Source organism: Cryptomeria japonica, chromosome 6 (genome assembly GCF_030272615.1).
Source record: "Cryptomeria japonica chromosome 6, Sugi_1.0, whole genome shotgun sequence".
Lineage (NCBI taxonomy): Eukaryota > Viridiplantae > Streptophyta > Pinopsida > Cupressales > Cupressaceae > Cryptomeria > Cryptomeria japonica.
Genome location: NC_081410.1, coordinates 232140431 through 232154358, shown reverse-complemented (window position 1 = coordinate 232154358; position 13928 = coordinate 232140431). Strand labels below are relative to the sequence as shown.

Sequence of the window (13928 nt, the reverse complement as noted above, 5' to 3'; positions counted from 1 at the left end):
CCGCAAACCACTTGTTGGTCTTCATACTTTTATTTTGGTTGAAGTAATGAAGGTCATTGGAATTGTTAAAGGAGAATGTCATTGTTTTGTTAGGAGCATTTAATGACATATACTTACTATTTTTAGGCTACTAGTTAATTATTGACAATTGGAATAAAATTTAAGGAGGAGAAAGAGTGAAGACCTCAACTTGATAGTTGAGAGCACAAATTCTCTAAAATCTCTCTCTTTGACTTATTGACTAAAACAACTCATTTCATTATAAGAAAATAAATCTCTACAAAACCCTTCTTTATGTAATAAATTAGTCATCATCATTATCATCTCCACATTTAAAATACCAAATAAATCAAATCCTTGCATAATTTTTTTAATGTCATACCAAACAAACACAATTTTCCCTCCCTACCTAAACCATATAGTAATATCAATGCCACCACATATTACCTACCATTAAGTCATAAATGAGCCTATAAATCTTGTTATAAGCTTTATTGATTCAAAATATACACCTTTTACAAAAGGTTTGTAGCTCAATTGATTGAGCACATTCAATGAGGTGATAATATGTTCATGGATTATACCATCTACTAAGCTTCAAACTCGAGGGTGACAATATGTTTTGTGATTATGCCATCTATTAAGGTTCAAACCCGAGGGTGATAATATGTTACTTGATTAGACCATCTAACAAGGCTCAAACCCGAGGGTGATAATATGTTACTTGATTAGACCATCTACCAAAGCTCAAACCCGAGGGTGATAGTATGTTCCTTGATTATACCATCTACCAAGGTTCAAACCCGAAAGTTATAATATGTTCCTTACTTATACCATCTACCAAAGTTCAAAACCCTAGAGATATGATATAAAGAATGAGACTAAGATCATGCCTTAGATGACTTTGACGAAATGAATATTCTTAATCCTTAACTCATAACCGAAAACCTAACAGATATAAATTGACTCGTACTCGTACTCTTATATGACATAACAAAAGAAACTTATATATGTACACCTACCTCTTTTGAAGTCATAAATATAATAAAGAAAACTTGGACCATAAATGTCGCGGTTTAAAATAGTGTCCCATCTTATTCTTGAAACAACTATATAAAGACGTTTCTCCATTAAAATAGATAAAGAAGAAAGTAAAAATGATAACTGACTTTAATAGTAAGCAAAAGTGGAGTATCTACTAAAGTGGATTTTTCGCCACAACAAAACGGAGGCACCAAATTTAAAAACAGAAAAAAATAAAGGAAGCGTGCCAAATTAATAGCTGATATCAATTTTCTCTCACTATGTTCCAAATCCCGTCACATTTTCTTTGTGCAAGATCTTTTTTCTGGAAACTTAAAAACCCCAACAGGGACGGTCACGAAATTGTGAGCTGCGAGGTGCGGTACAGTAAATTTCATAATGGGCTCCACTCGCACGCCTGTCTGTCATTTTCCGATTAAGCAAGACAGGCGCTCTGATCGATTTAATTGCACAATTAAGAGGTCTCAGCCAGATTTTAATACTGCCGGTACCCAAAAGGAGTTGGTACAAGAGATCCCCCGGCAATTAAACACGAGAATGCCCGATAAAATTCCGAGTTTCAATGGCTCTGTACTTCCCAAATGCTAATGATGTGGTTGCTTATTCATTTTATGCTGAAATGTGCTTTGGCCCCGTGGAAAATGGCGCCAATTTAAGGGGTTAAAGGAGCCCGAATTTGGACAAAAATGATAGAATCGACAGACCCTTTTGCCGGATGTCGGGCTTCCCTGCCAGCGTTTTTCGGACATGGGCTAAAAGCTTGAATCTTTTAAATGCGTAATTTGAGCTAATTATTCAAATTGTATAAGCAGAAAGTCGCAGGGTGTTTTAATTGTCAAAGAATGGAACCAGAAAGCCACAGAAAGTGCAGAAAGAATCGAATCAAGGGCGGCTACAGCTATATCCAATGTGTAGCTTTGGAATTTTAATCGTCCGGAAGACGTGGATCTTCTGTAATTATTTATAATTTATTTCTAGCCTCGGTCAATTTTCCAGGTAATTTATGGAGTCAGTTTTCCTGCGTTGGGATTTTCTATGTAAACCAGCTTTACTTTAGGGTCTTGTAATCCATTTGAATTTCTTCTCTTATGTATTTTGAGCCCTTGCTCTTTTACTTCATCTCTTACGTTATATTGCTTTTTTCTAATCTGGATAATGCTCACAGCTGAATAAGATTTATTTTTCAAGCGTGTGTGCTTCGCAACTTAGTAGTAGATTGAGTTTGTTTTGCTCTAAAATCTCCTATTTGGGCTCTTAAAATATTTTGTACAGTAGAATCAACGACAATCCCGTGAACCTAACCTTTGAAATAAATACTCTGGATGTCAGATCCACCTTTAGATCGGCTGTATTTGAAGGGTGTTTTATTTGCAGCACAGAAGTGTTCCATAATTTACAAGAGCAAAGGCATTTAACTACAGAAATACTGGAGCCTGGTGCGGCACATTTGTTATTTTGAAAAGGTATGCCATCTGAACACGTGATTTACTTGGCAGTGGATGGAGGGAAGTCTTTTCTGTCTTTTTCTCTTTCTTCTGCAGGTAATTCTCATTGTCTTTTTGTTTGTTTACGTCAGCAATGGTACAACCGTCAGAAAGGTCCTGCCCGCTGCTTCTAGAATGAGGCGAGCTTTCAATTTTGTCTTCATGGCATTGAAATTTAACCTTATCTAGCAGAGGAAACTAATACAAGTAAAATTCACTTTGCACTCAGATTATGATATACCAACTCTGTCTTAGCGGTAATTCATGTAAACGGAAGAACTGGAAAGAGGAACAAGTCAAGACGCAGCCTTCACGAGCTATTGGTGTGGCTCGGGGAAGTCTGTTGTCTGTTTTGATTCAGGTGAGAAGTGCATGGAATTCAAGGTGAATCTCCTAGCTGTATTTCTTTTTTGCATTATAAAATGATCGAATCTCCTCTACAAATCTGAATCCTTCAATGTGTGAAATTTTTTTTGTGCCCTATGAACTTAAGCACAAGTTCTGTTATGTGGTTAACAATTTATTTAGCTGTTTCAGATTTTCAAGACATGCATTATTGTGATTGATGGTATGCTTCTGGAATCTTTGAGTTTACTGTTTAGTGCCCCTCAGTTTTTATAATTTAGCTTATTGCTTTGCTCCGTTATTTGAGTAAACACTGTGACAAGGCCGCGTTATTGTTTAGTCCTTGTTTATTAACTTTAGCATGGATGATTTTGAGCTAGTAATGTTTGGGTTTCAAATGCTCGCTAATGCTTCTTAGAATCATTTGGCTTCAAACATTGGCCGCTAGGAAAGCAACCTGAGCTCACACCACAGTTGGGCACCCCTAACATGGCATGTGATCCTGCAGATGTTGGTGCAAATGCAAACAGTAAAAGCCAAACGTTCCCACCTCTGTATACGAGGCAAAAGGGTTTGACCTGCACAAACTGGTGTTTGGATGCCGTTTGTTATGTTGCTTTTGGTAATCTATTCCTGCTGATTGAGAGAAAGTATGATGTAGCTTTAAGAGTGCTGTAGATGTGGGGCAGACGAAAATAGTAAAAGCCAAACAGTCACCTCTGGATACGAGGCAAAAGGGTTTACCCTGCACAAATTAGTGTTCGAATGCCTTTCATCATGATGCTTGTGGTAATCTATTCCTGTTGATTGAGAGTATGATGTAGCTATAAGAAGAATTGTGTAGTTGTTTGTACACCTGTTAAAAACATTAATTTGGGAGATGATTCCAACTTTTCACCTCTTCTTTATTGTTTAGTCATGTTTAAGTTGCCAGTATGTAAATTCAAAGTTTCATTTACTTGCATTTGGATGGACGTGTTTCAAGTGATGTCTTCAGTGGTTGAAGGCTGTTGGAACATGTAGTAAAATTGTGTTCACGTCTCAGGCTTTATGACTGCTATTTTAGGTCACGAGGGCTGGTTTTGCTATTTTTATTTGATAAAATACAAACTACATCTGTATTTGATAAACAAACAAATCACATTTATATTTAATAAAGTCGTGAAAGAATGATTGCCTTATGGTATTATATGGTAGTCTTTTTTGTGACTGTCATTTCTTACATTGCATTTTTGTGATTAAATTATCTGAAGACATAAGCTGAAAATAGAAAGAAGGTGGCACTGTACAATACGTTTAGCTGTGGAGGTCAAGCCTAGTGATTAGAAAATTTCTCTATTTGCCTCTCTGAATACATATAGATATATGTGGTGTAAATACATATATCCTCTCTTTGCTACCAGTTGCACTAGGTCGTAGTGTGATTGTGCAAATTGCATACAGCTTATAATTATACATATTATTTATGCCTCAATGATAGGAATCAGTTAAACCTTTTGCATAGATTACAGAGTCAGAAAGAATAGATTTGCACTTGTCACAATGTTTTTCAGAATCACCATTCCACATGCTTCACTGGTGTGCCATATTATTTTGAACATTCAGGAGGACAGTAATCTTTCCTCAAAAAGCTTTCGGTTTAAGTGCAGTGAGGTGTTCATAACAACTGAGATATTAACAATTTCATAGTTAATATCAAGGGGCAGCGCCCCTCGTGGGATTGTGTCATGATATAGGGAAAAGTCGAGGGGCAGAACCCTCACCAACAAGCACAAATAAGGCCTCCAAAACCTAAAAAATCTTCATTATTAAAAAAAATTGCATTTTTCTCTTCCGCTATGGGAAACGTTTGCTCGTCCCTTCCAAGGTTGAGGATCTGGGTGTCTCAGGGATGTCTTAGCATCCCCTTCTGGCATTTAACGGCATGGAACATCTCAGAGACGTCCCCTATCAAAGGAAACGATCTAGAAACAATGAAGGGTGTGTGGTGGTGGTGGAGGGACAATGGTGGTACATTCCCCTATGTTTCCATGTCTTGGGGACATCCCTATCTTGCTACCTTGGAAACATGTGGTTTTTTTTGGGGGGATGCATCCCCATGGAACAATGCTTTTTAGAGCACTCAACACCATCTATCATTATATATCTGTTTTAAAAAAGTATAACAATAAAGAATAGTTCCAAGAGATTGGTATTGATATGTCTTTTTTAAAAAAAAAATAGAAGATGGATGCTTGGAGATTCCAAATTTTTTATACATAATTTGCTAAAATTAAAATTTAAAAAATGTGAAATATAATTATAAATAATAAAAATTGAAATTTGGAATAGGTGTTATGAATAATATCCTATTCGTGTTTCTATGTAGCTTTAGACTTAAAGACTAAAGTTTCTAATATTAAAATTTTAAATGTCAAGCAACAAATAGTTGTAAAGATCTTCCATAAGGATTATATGTAGTTTTAAAAAAAATTTAAATCTTAAATTCAATGAGTGTTCACGGGAGGGAGGCAACTTATTTATAGGAAGATATCGACCATTCATGAGCTCATAGGAGATAAAAAAAAAAGACATGGGATTCTCGTCCAAACACAAGTCCTATCTCTATTCACCACTAAGGTCCAAGAAGAGGTGCAATGAATCTGAATTGAAGCCATTATAATCTTCTACTAGAAGAAAGACACCTGAAAAATTGCATATCATTATCCTTTCAGATTTCTGCTGCTTGTTATGTGTTTTGCGTGTTTTGCAAGGAATTGAGGGTTTATTTTGTTTTTTTTAATTGAGCTTAAGAAAAAAGGAACACTTCGAGATGCTTCCAATATGGGTTTTTTAAACTCAAGACATCTGAATATGTGGCCAAGGTGTCTCCTTTGGTACTTTCTGCAGTATGAGAAATGCATATCAGCACTTGAAACACATTCCAGGGGATTGGAAATGTGTCTCCTTGCTACTATGCAATAAAGTAAGTCTTTTTTTAATCTATTTACTGAAGCAAGCCTATGAACTTTGATTTTCCCAACTTTACTCATTTGCTTACCACAATGACAAGTATAAGGATGATCCATTGGTTGTTGATTATGTAAATATATATATATGGATCTCTTTTGAATACAATAATTGCATTCTGTGGTTTGTCAATTTTGAGATCGGTGACTTTCTAGAATTGTTTTCATTGAGATAAGTGGTTTTCTGTGGTTTACTATGATAAAGATGAATGACCATTACTGGTCATCATGTCACCCATTGCAAAGCTCCATTCATTGGATATGAGGACGACTCAATGGTTAGCAAGCACATATATAGTTGAAGTTGAAAATCATTTTAACATATTGGTGATAATAGGCATTTAACTGACATCCTCCAGTTTTGAAAGGGGTTGATTTTCTGTCTTGTTTTTAAAGACTGACGTTAATAAAAAATCCTCTTCTATTGAATGAATGACTAAACCTATGGAAAAGAAATTGTTTCAAGGTCTTCTAGGAGGGCATCACTTAAGCTTCATCATCTGAAAGCTTTTTGGTACATATATTTAAGTAACCTTTCACTTCTCATTGTAATACACTAATATCTTGCAATGCACCAACATCTCTTGCCTAAATTTAGTTTCCTTTTTATATTCCTTCAAATCTGTTGATTTTGTGGATCTCTTCAACCCTACGGTTTTGTAATTCTGCCCTCTAGTGGACGGCATAAAAAATCTTCAAATCACTTAGTTTTTCATGGGTGCACTTAATGACCATCTAAAACGAAGTCTAGGTCTGCCTCTTTCACTCTGTAGGCAATGACCGAATATGTCGCTTTGAGGTGAGATAATCAAGGAGGCTAAAAGCTTTCAGGAAGATTACTTTATCATTCTGAGCTGATTCACATTTGTTCTTGGAACAATTCCAGTTTATTTACTGTCTACACTATTATCGTTCTAATTAGAGTAATACTCATTACTTACCTCAGAAATTTGAACACGCTGTACTAGTCATGTTATTTAAGTCATTGACTTTCTAGGCAATGAAAGAAAAGCACAAAATGTGGTTATTGACAAACCACTAATTTGGAAGTCCTAAAGAACTTAAGCTATTTGTCTAGCTCTTTTTGAGTATTTGATGTTGTATCTTGACATAAGTGCTTTAATGAGAATCGATAAATTTTCAAAATCAAACCAGAATGCTGCATATTGTATACAGAGTATTAAATTTTAACATAAACTAGAAAGAAACCAAACGCATCTGTGTTTGTTTATTGTGTTTTTTTTGGTGAAAATTATAACCTTTTTTTTTGATTTTTTAAGTACATTAAAGAATGATAGGTTTATCTACTGAACTAGTTCCTACCTCAGATTACCTTATATTAGAACTACATATTAGAATTCATATATGTTGTTGTGTAGCTAGGTCGGATCCCTTCTAGGGCCAACCTAGTGCACAAAATGCCAAGTGTCCTGTCGGCCTTGGCATTTGAATATCTCAATTGTATGAGTCTAATTTGGGGCAGACCCTATTTGGGCGAACCGCTTATGTGTAACTTGTGATTAAGTTAAATGTAACTTGCAACTAAGGGAGACTCATATGTAACTTGTAATATATAGGTCTGACCCTATCCTTGGCGGCAAAAGTATATGGCTGACTTGAGGTCTATTAGGAGGTATTGATTCATATATATGCAAGGTCATGATTGCATCAATAGATATGAATTCAATAACATGAAGGACATGTAGTGTGCTTGGGGGTGACGATAAGAGCTTATTGTCTATGTTTGGGAAGGCAACAGATCTGATGTTTGCCTGTGGTTAACCTGCACTACCATAAAATCAACAATATAACTTAACTTATATTCAAACTTATATAGGGTTACCTTACATTTTTTATATAATATATTCTTGCATTGAAATTCTATATTGATATCACATAATAGAGCTTTTGTCTATTATAAGTGGTACCAGAGTGTAGATGAACTCGTTTATCTTGGGCTTAGGTGAAATATGAAAAGGTACAACCTAAATACAAAAAAAGGTGCAATCTGAGAAATGAAACGATGTGGTTCAGACACAAAGACATGTGATCCGAGATACAGAAAGGTGTCTCTTGAGATACAAAGAAGCATGCGAGATAAAAAAGAACACAAAATACACAAGCTCTTAAGATGCCAAAAACATAGAAAAATAATGGCTCATGTGAACTATTTGAGAAGGAAAGTGCTGAAATTTGGTGGCATATGTATCAGAAATTGTATGGAAATCTTTTTAATTTAAAGATGATGTGAAGAAACTGCAGCACAACTTGATTCTCAAATAATAGAAATTTTAACTTTGCCCAATTTGAAGGGACATTCTTAGAAAATTAATTTAAGAAAGCTTCATATGTGGAAACTGGAAAGCCTAAAATATGAAATTTCATTGTTAAGAGCCAAATTGAGGGATGGGACAAGGAGACCGTAAAATTAAATGATCACATTAAAGACTTGCCAAGGCAAATTAAAAGTCTTTAAGAAAGAACATGAAGGATTGGAAGTTGCAATGTAAAACACAAAGGGCATTTCCTCTATTAGGAAAATTTAACACATCAACTTCAGTACAGAAATGGAGCTGTCATTACTGATGAAGTAGTAGTAGTTGAACTTTGTTGACATCTTAAGTATGAAATTTGTTACTGCCGATTATTAGTTTTCCAACAGCTGCATCCACTTGAAAGACAACAAAGTTTTAATTTCTTTCTAGAAAGAAAATTATTCAAGACTCGAGTACAAAGTAGTTCTTCTCAAAATATTTATTTAAATATAATATATATCAAGATTATTCTATGATGACGGATCCTTATTTATTATACTTTATTCTCAAAAGCTTTCAAAATTGTCTTCACATGCTTCAAGAAAGGACTTAGATCAACAAAGAAGATTAGACTCATAAATTGAATATTTTCTGTTGCAATTTAAAGTGAAATGATTTGGAGAAAGTTGGACATGTAGTGAACTTGGAATCTTATATTCCAACCTTGTATTAGAATTTCAAATCATAATATATAAAACCTACCTCATATTATAGCCTATTATAATGTTACCTATAAAAAATAGGTTAGATAGCATATGACTCTTAGGATTGAAAAGTTTCAAACAAGGTGAGTGAAGTCCTAATGTTTGATAATCAGAATTATTCTTTTAACATTGCATCAGTCACATAGCAGTTGAAAGTAAAACTTCAAATTACGAAAGCATAAAAAACAAATACACAGATAATTACACTTTTAAATCAGTATTTCATTCCTTTTAAAATCTTACAAGGAAACCTCTACAAACTGTTGCACGAAATCATTGTATATATTTCTTCTATCTTGTGCCTATCCTTATATTGTTTAACAAAAATCGTATCTTCAAAAAGCTCTTAATCTTTTTGCAAGATATGTGTTGGAAGACAAGTCTAGATCATTATTTATATCTGCACTTTCTTAAACTTAATTAGCTAAATAAAAGACTTTCACTTTCTTTCACTTTTTTACAAAAAGTGAAATACAAAATAGAATAACGCGAACCACTTCTGACACATTCACATGTATCTGTCCAAATGTTCCTATTCAAGGTAAAAACTTGTGAGGAAGGAATTCTATACCAATTCAAGTTTGTCTTTGAATGCTTCAAACTTCTCTTTTGCCAAGGGCTTGGTCAGAATATCATCTATCTGTTGATTTATGGAAATATACTGGGGTTTAACTGCTCCCTTTTGGATACTGTCACAGATGAAATGATTTCTGATCTCTATGTGCTTAGAGCTGTCATGAAACATTGGATTCTCAGAGTTTGTTACAACTTTGATTATCATAGCAAGTGCTTGTGGGATCCAATTCATGATCAAACAATCTTGCAAGCAACTTGTGAAGCCAAACGGCCTCACAATTGGCAGTATTGATTGCCATATATTCTACCTCTATTGAGCTAAGTGCCATAGAAGTCCACTTCTTGCTAAAGCAGGATATCATTGCTGAACCTAAGCTGAAGCAACACTCTGAGTTGCTCTTCCTATTTGCTGCACTACTCGCCTAATCTTAGTTTGTATACCCTTGCAACAATTACTTCACCATCTCCAAGAAATGTCAAACCATACTTCACTGTGCCCCTCAATTATATGAGCACATGTTTTGCTGTCATCAATTCTCCTGTTGTTGTTCTACCGTGAACTGACTCAAGGTGTTAATTGCAAAATATGTATTTGGTCTAATGTTGACCAAATACATTAAGGAACTTATCAGCTGCCTGTACAACATGGGACCCACCAACTCTGAATTTGAAGTTGTAAGCTTTTCCGAATTAGTGATCATAGGTGTGGCCATAGGTTTGCAATCCTCCATCCGAAATTGCTTTTGGATCTCAAATGCATACTTACCCTGCCCAAGGAGGTCTTCCTTGGTTTTTGCCAAACCTCTAGACCAAAGAAGTAATACATCATGCCGATGTTCTTCATTTTTAAATTCAACAGCTAAATCTGCATTTGCACCTTGCATTGAGTTGCTTTGGTCTTGAATTAAACAAGTCATTTACATATAACACCAAAATAAGCAGATCAGTCCCAACAATTGTATAATATAGATTAGTATTTGCTTCACTTAGGTGAAGCTCATTCTTCACAAATATTCAATTATCTTGGAATACCAAGTTCTCAATGGTTGTTTGAGTCCATACAAGGCTTTCTTAAGCCTATAAACATGGGATTCCTTTCCATTCACCTCAAAGCCCCAAGGCTACTTTGTATGACTTCTTCCTTAATGATATCATTAAGAAAATCTATCTTAGCATCCATTTGATGTATCCTCCATCCCTTAAATGGAACTAAAGACAACTATCCTAATGGAAGTGTACCTGGTGCTTGGAGTAAATATCTCCTCATAGTCCACTCCCTCGTTTAGAGAGAACCCTCTCGTCACAAACCTTGCTTTGAACTTCTCAATGTTGCCATTTGTAGCATATACTTGATTCTATAGAGCCACTTGGAACTCACAATTGATTTCCATTTTGGTCTTGGCATTATGTCCCATACAACATTTTTAATGATGTATGTGTACTCCACGATAGCATCTTGCCAAATCTGCCTATTGCTTCTTGGAAGATGGAAAGATCTATATCTATGACATCAGTGCCATAAAGTTTGGAAACTTCTTTGGAGGCTAGCACTCCCTGAATGTGCTCCTAGGAACATCAATATGCTCTTGAGCATCCCTCAATGACTTTGTGAACCATTGAGGGTCTCCAAATAGAAGTAGAAGGGGCAAAAGTCTCTTTTGAAGATTGTTGTTCCAACTGGAAACAATTTGTATCTTTGGAGCTTCCTTCTCCTCATCCTTTGTTATTGGAATGAGCTCATGGGACTTCTTGGATGTTTAGTCTACGTCAAAATTTACACATCCCTACTGACTGTTGCCTTCTTCTGCTTTGGAATATAGACCTTGTAGGCCTTGGAAGAATCACTATAACCTACAAACAAACCCTTATTGCTTGAAGGTTCCAATTTGGTCCTCTTCCCTATAGGTATATGAATATAAATTGGACAACCAAAGATGCAAAAGTGACTCACTTTTGGTGTAATACCAGTGAATGCTTGCTTTGGTGTCTTTTCCAAAATCTTGTGAAGACACTTGCTTTGGATGTAGATTGTTGTGCTATGTGCTTGTACCCACAAAAACATTGGTAATTCTTGTATATGAACATAAATGGGACAACCAAAGATGCAAAAGTGACTCACTTTTGGCGTAATACCAGTGAATGCTTGCTTTGGTGTCTTCTCCAAAATCTTGTGAAGACACTTGCTTTGGATTTAGATTGTTGTGTTATGTGCTTATATGCCATGTCCCGTCATTGGTCGTTGTATATATCCTGAATAAAGTAATTATTATAATAATTTCCATTGAATGATTATTAGAAATTTATTTATTAAATATTATTATTACTAGTAATATTCATGAGATATTCAAATGAAAAAATAAATTAATATTATAAACATAATTTACATATCCGTTACTGCATCTCAAAGATTGGAGAAGATTGATACACAACATAAATATCAATCTGCTTCATACATAACTGACGATGATGGTGAGTAGCAATTGAGGATCCCATAAAGATAACCATAGCGGAACATAGCGATGGTCCATCACTATTGAATAGACAGAACAATCAATCCTCATCGATATCCAATAAAGGAAGATGCTACAAACTATATCAATAGATTACCGATTAACAACCTACAGATTATTTCCATTATGAATAGGCAATCGATCACCATTGGGGAACCAATTATGTCGATGGAGGCAATTGCCGTCATGAAACTCATTTTCTACATTCATCGTTGTATGAAAGAATAGGAAAGAAAAGTGATTAAATTAAGACACACAATGATGACGTAAGGAGGGTGCGATTTGAATCCTAAATGGAGTTGCCAATAATTAATTAATTACTACAAAGTGATGCGATTCATAGTGTTAAGGAGTCCTGAACAAGGAGGTGTGTCTCGTCGATAAGAAGAGATGCAACCCCTTTCATTGGTAAGATATAAGATAGTCGTGGGGGAGATTAAGGAAAAAGGAAAAAGGAAGGAAGGAGGGGGATTATAGGGATATAATATGCAGAGCTATGTGGAGGAAATCCAATATGGGTTAGATAACCAGATCGTTTGAACATAAAGATCGCCCAGATCAGATCTGAACTGTAATTAATTAACATCTTTGTTCTTGCTCGTATGCATGGGAATTTGTATGTCCTGGTCATGAATCATGGCCTTAGCAACCTCTATAATGGATTGATTTTTCCACATTACAACACCATTCTTTTGTGGATTGTATGAAACACTTAACTCCCTCTTGATCTTTGCCTCCTTGTAGAAATCCTAAAATTCCTTGGAGGTATACTCACCCCTATTGTCCAATTTCAAGACCTCGATCTTCTTTCTTCGTCTAATTTTCAACTAGAGCTTTGAACTCTTGAAACCTACTAAAGACCCCTATTGGAGGTATATTCGCCCCTATTGTTGAATCTCAAGACCTTGATCTTCTTTCTTGTCTAAGTTTCAATTAGACTTTTGAACTCTTGAAACCTAGTAAAGACCTCATCTTTGGCCTTTAGGAAGTAGATGCAAGTCTTGTGAGGGAGGTCATCAATTAAGGATTAATACATGCTTTCTAAAATTGATGCTATTGGCATCAGTCCACAAGCATTTGAATGCACTAATTTTGGAGTTTACTTAGATTTATGGTCACTGCTTACGAAGGCAGCCTTGGCATACTTGCGAAGTGTGCATCCTCTCCATACTCCTTGTTGATCAATGCTGAAATTTGGAAGATTTGTGACTATCTCCCTTAGAATAAGCAACACTTTATGATGAAAATGCCCCAGCCTCTTGTGCCATAACTTGCTCGGGTTATTATTGTTATGAACTAGAGCTAGAACTAGTTCACCTCGTATTCTACATAGATTTCCTTCTCTAACACCTATTACTTGTGTGGTATCTAGGCTAGATTCTTTTATCCTAATAAGGACTTGTTGATTCTTGAATTCAGTTGCATAGCCCTTATCTTCCAAAATTGAAACTGAAAGAAATTCTTCCCAAGACTAGGAACAAACAAACATCAAAATCTAAAGAGTTACTTGACTATAGTTGAAAGGGAATTGTACCAACTCTTGCTACTAGACAGTTGGCATCGTCACTAAGCTCAACTTGAACTCTAGAATTATTGTTTTTTAAATTGCTAAAATACGGTCAGGTTGATGTCTTATGTCTAGATGCCCCATTGTCCACATACCAAATATCCCTTAGAATTGTGTTAGTAGAAAGATAAGTTACCATTGTGAATTCCTCTTCAAACTTGGTAGCAAACTTGTTCACTTGAATTTCTATAGACACTGCCACTTCCTTTTGTCGCTACTTCCTTTTGTCCTACTTGTTTGGTCACTTGGATGCATAATGATTGAATCTATGACGAGTGAAGTACTTGATTCTATTCAAGTTCTTCCCTGGCTGTGAGCCTTGTTGGGCCCTATTGATGTGTGTTTTATGCACATGCAAGCATCAGAATAAAATGC

The 13928-nt window shown here is 35.4% G+C and overlaps 1 protein-coding gene across 5 annotated transcripts in view; it reads left to right on the top strand.

The window, feature by feature from the left end:
- The first annotated feature begins 1452 nt into the window (after positions 1-1452).
- Positions 1453-13928, top strand: part of LOC131071468 (filament-like plant protein 7) — a 56071-nt gene continuing 43595 nt past the window's right edge. Inside the window, exons 1-4 of one of the 5 annotated variants that reach the window (XM_058007327.2) lie at positions 1454-2040; positions 2419-2507; positions 2621-2668; positions 2758-2889. The gene's annotated coding sequence lies outside the window, so the exon portion shown is untranslated. Of the gene's footprint in view, positions 2041-2373; positions 2508-2620; positions 2669-2757; positions 2913-13928 lie in introns of all 5 variants that reach the window. The other 4 variants (XM_058007323.2, XM_058007324.2, XM_058007326.2 and 1 more) reach the window with 4 other exon arrangements.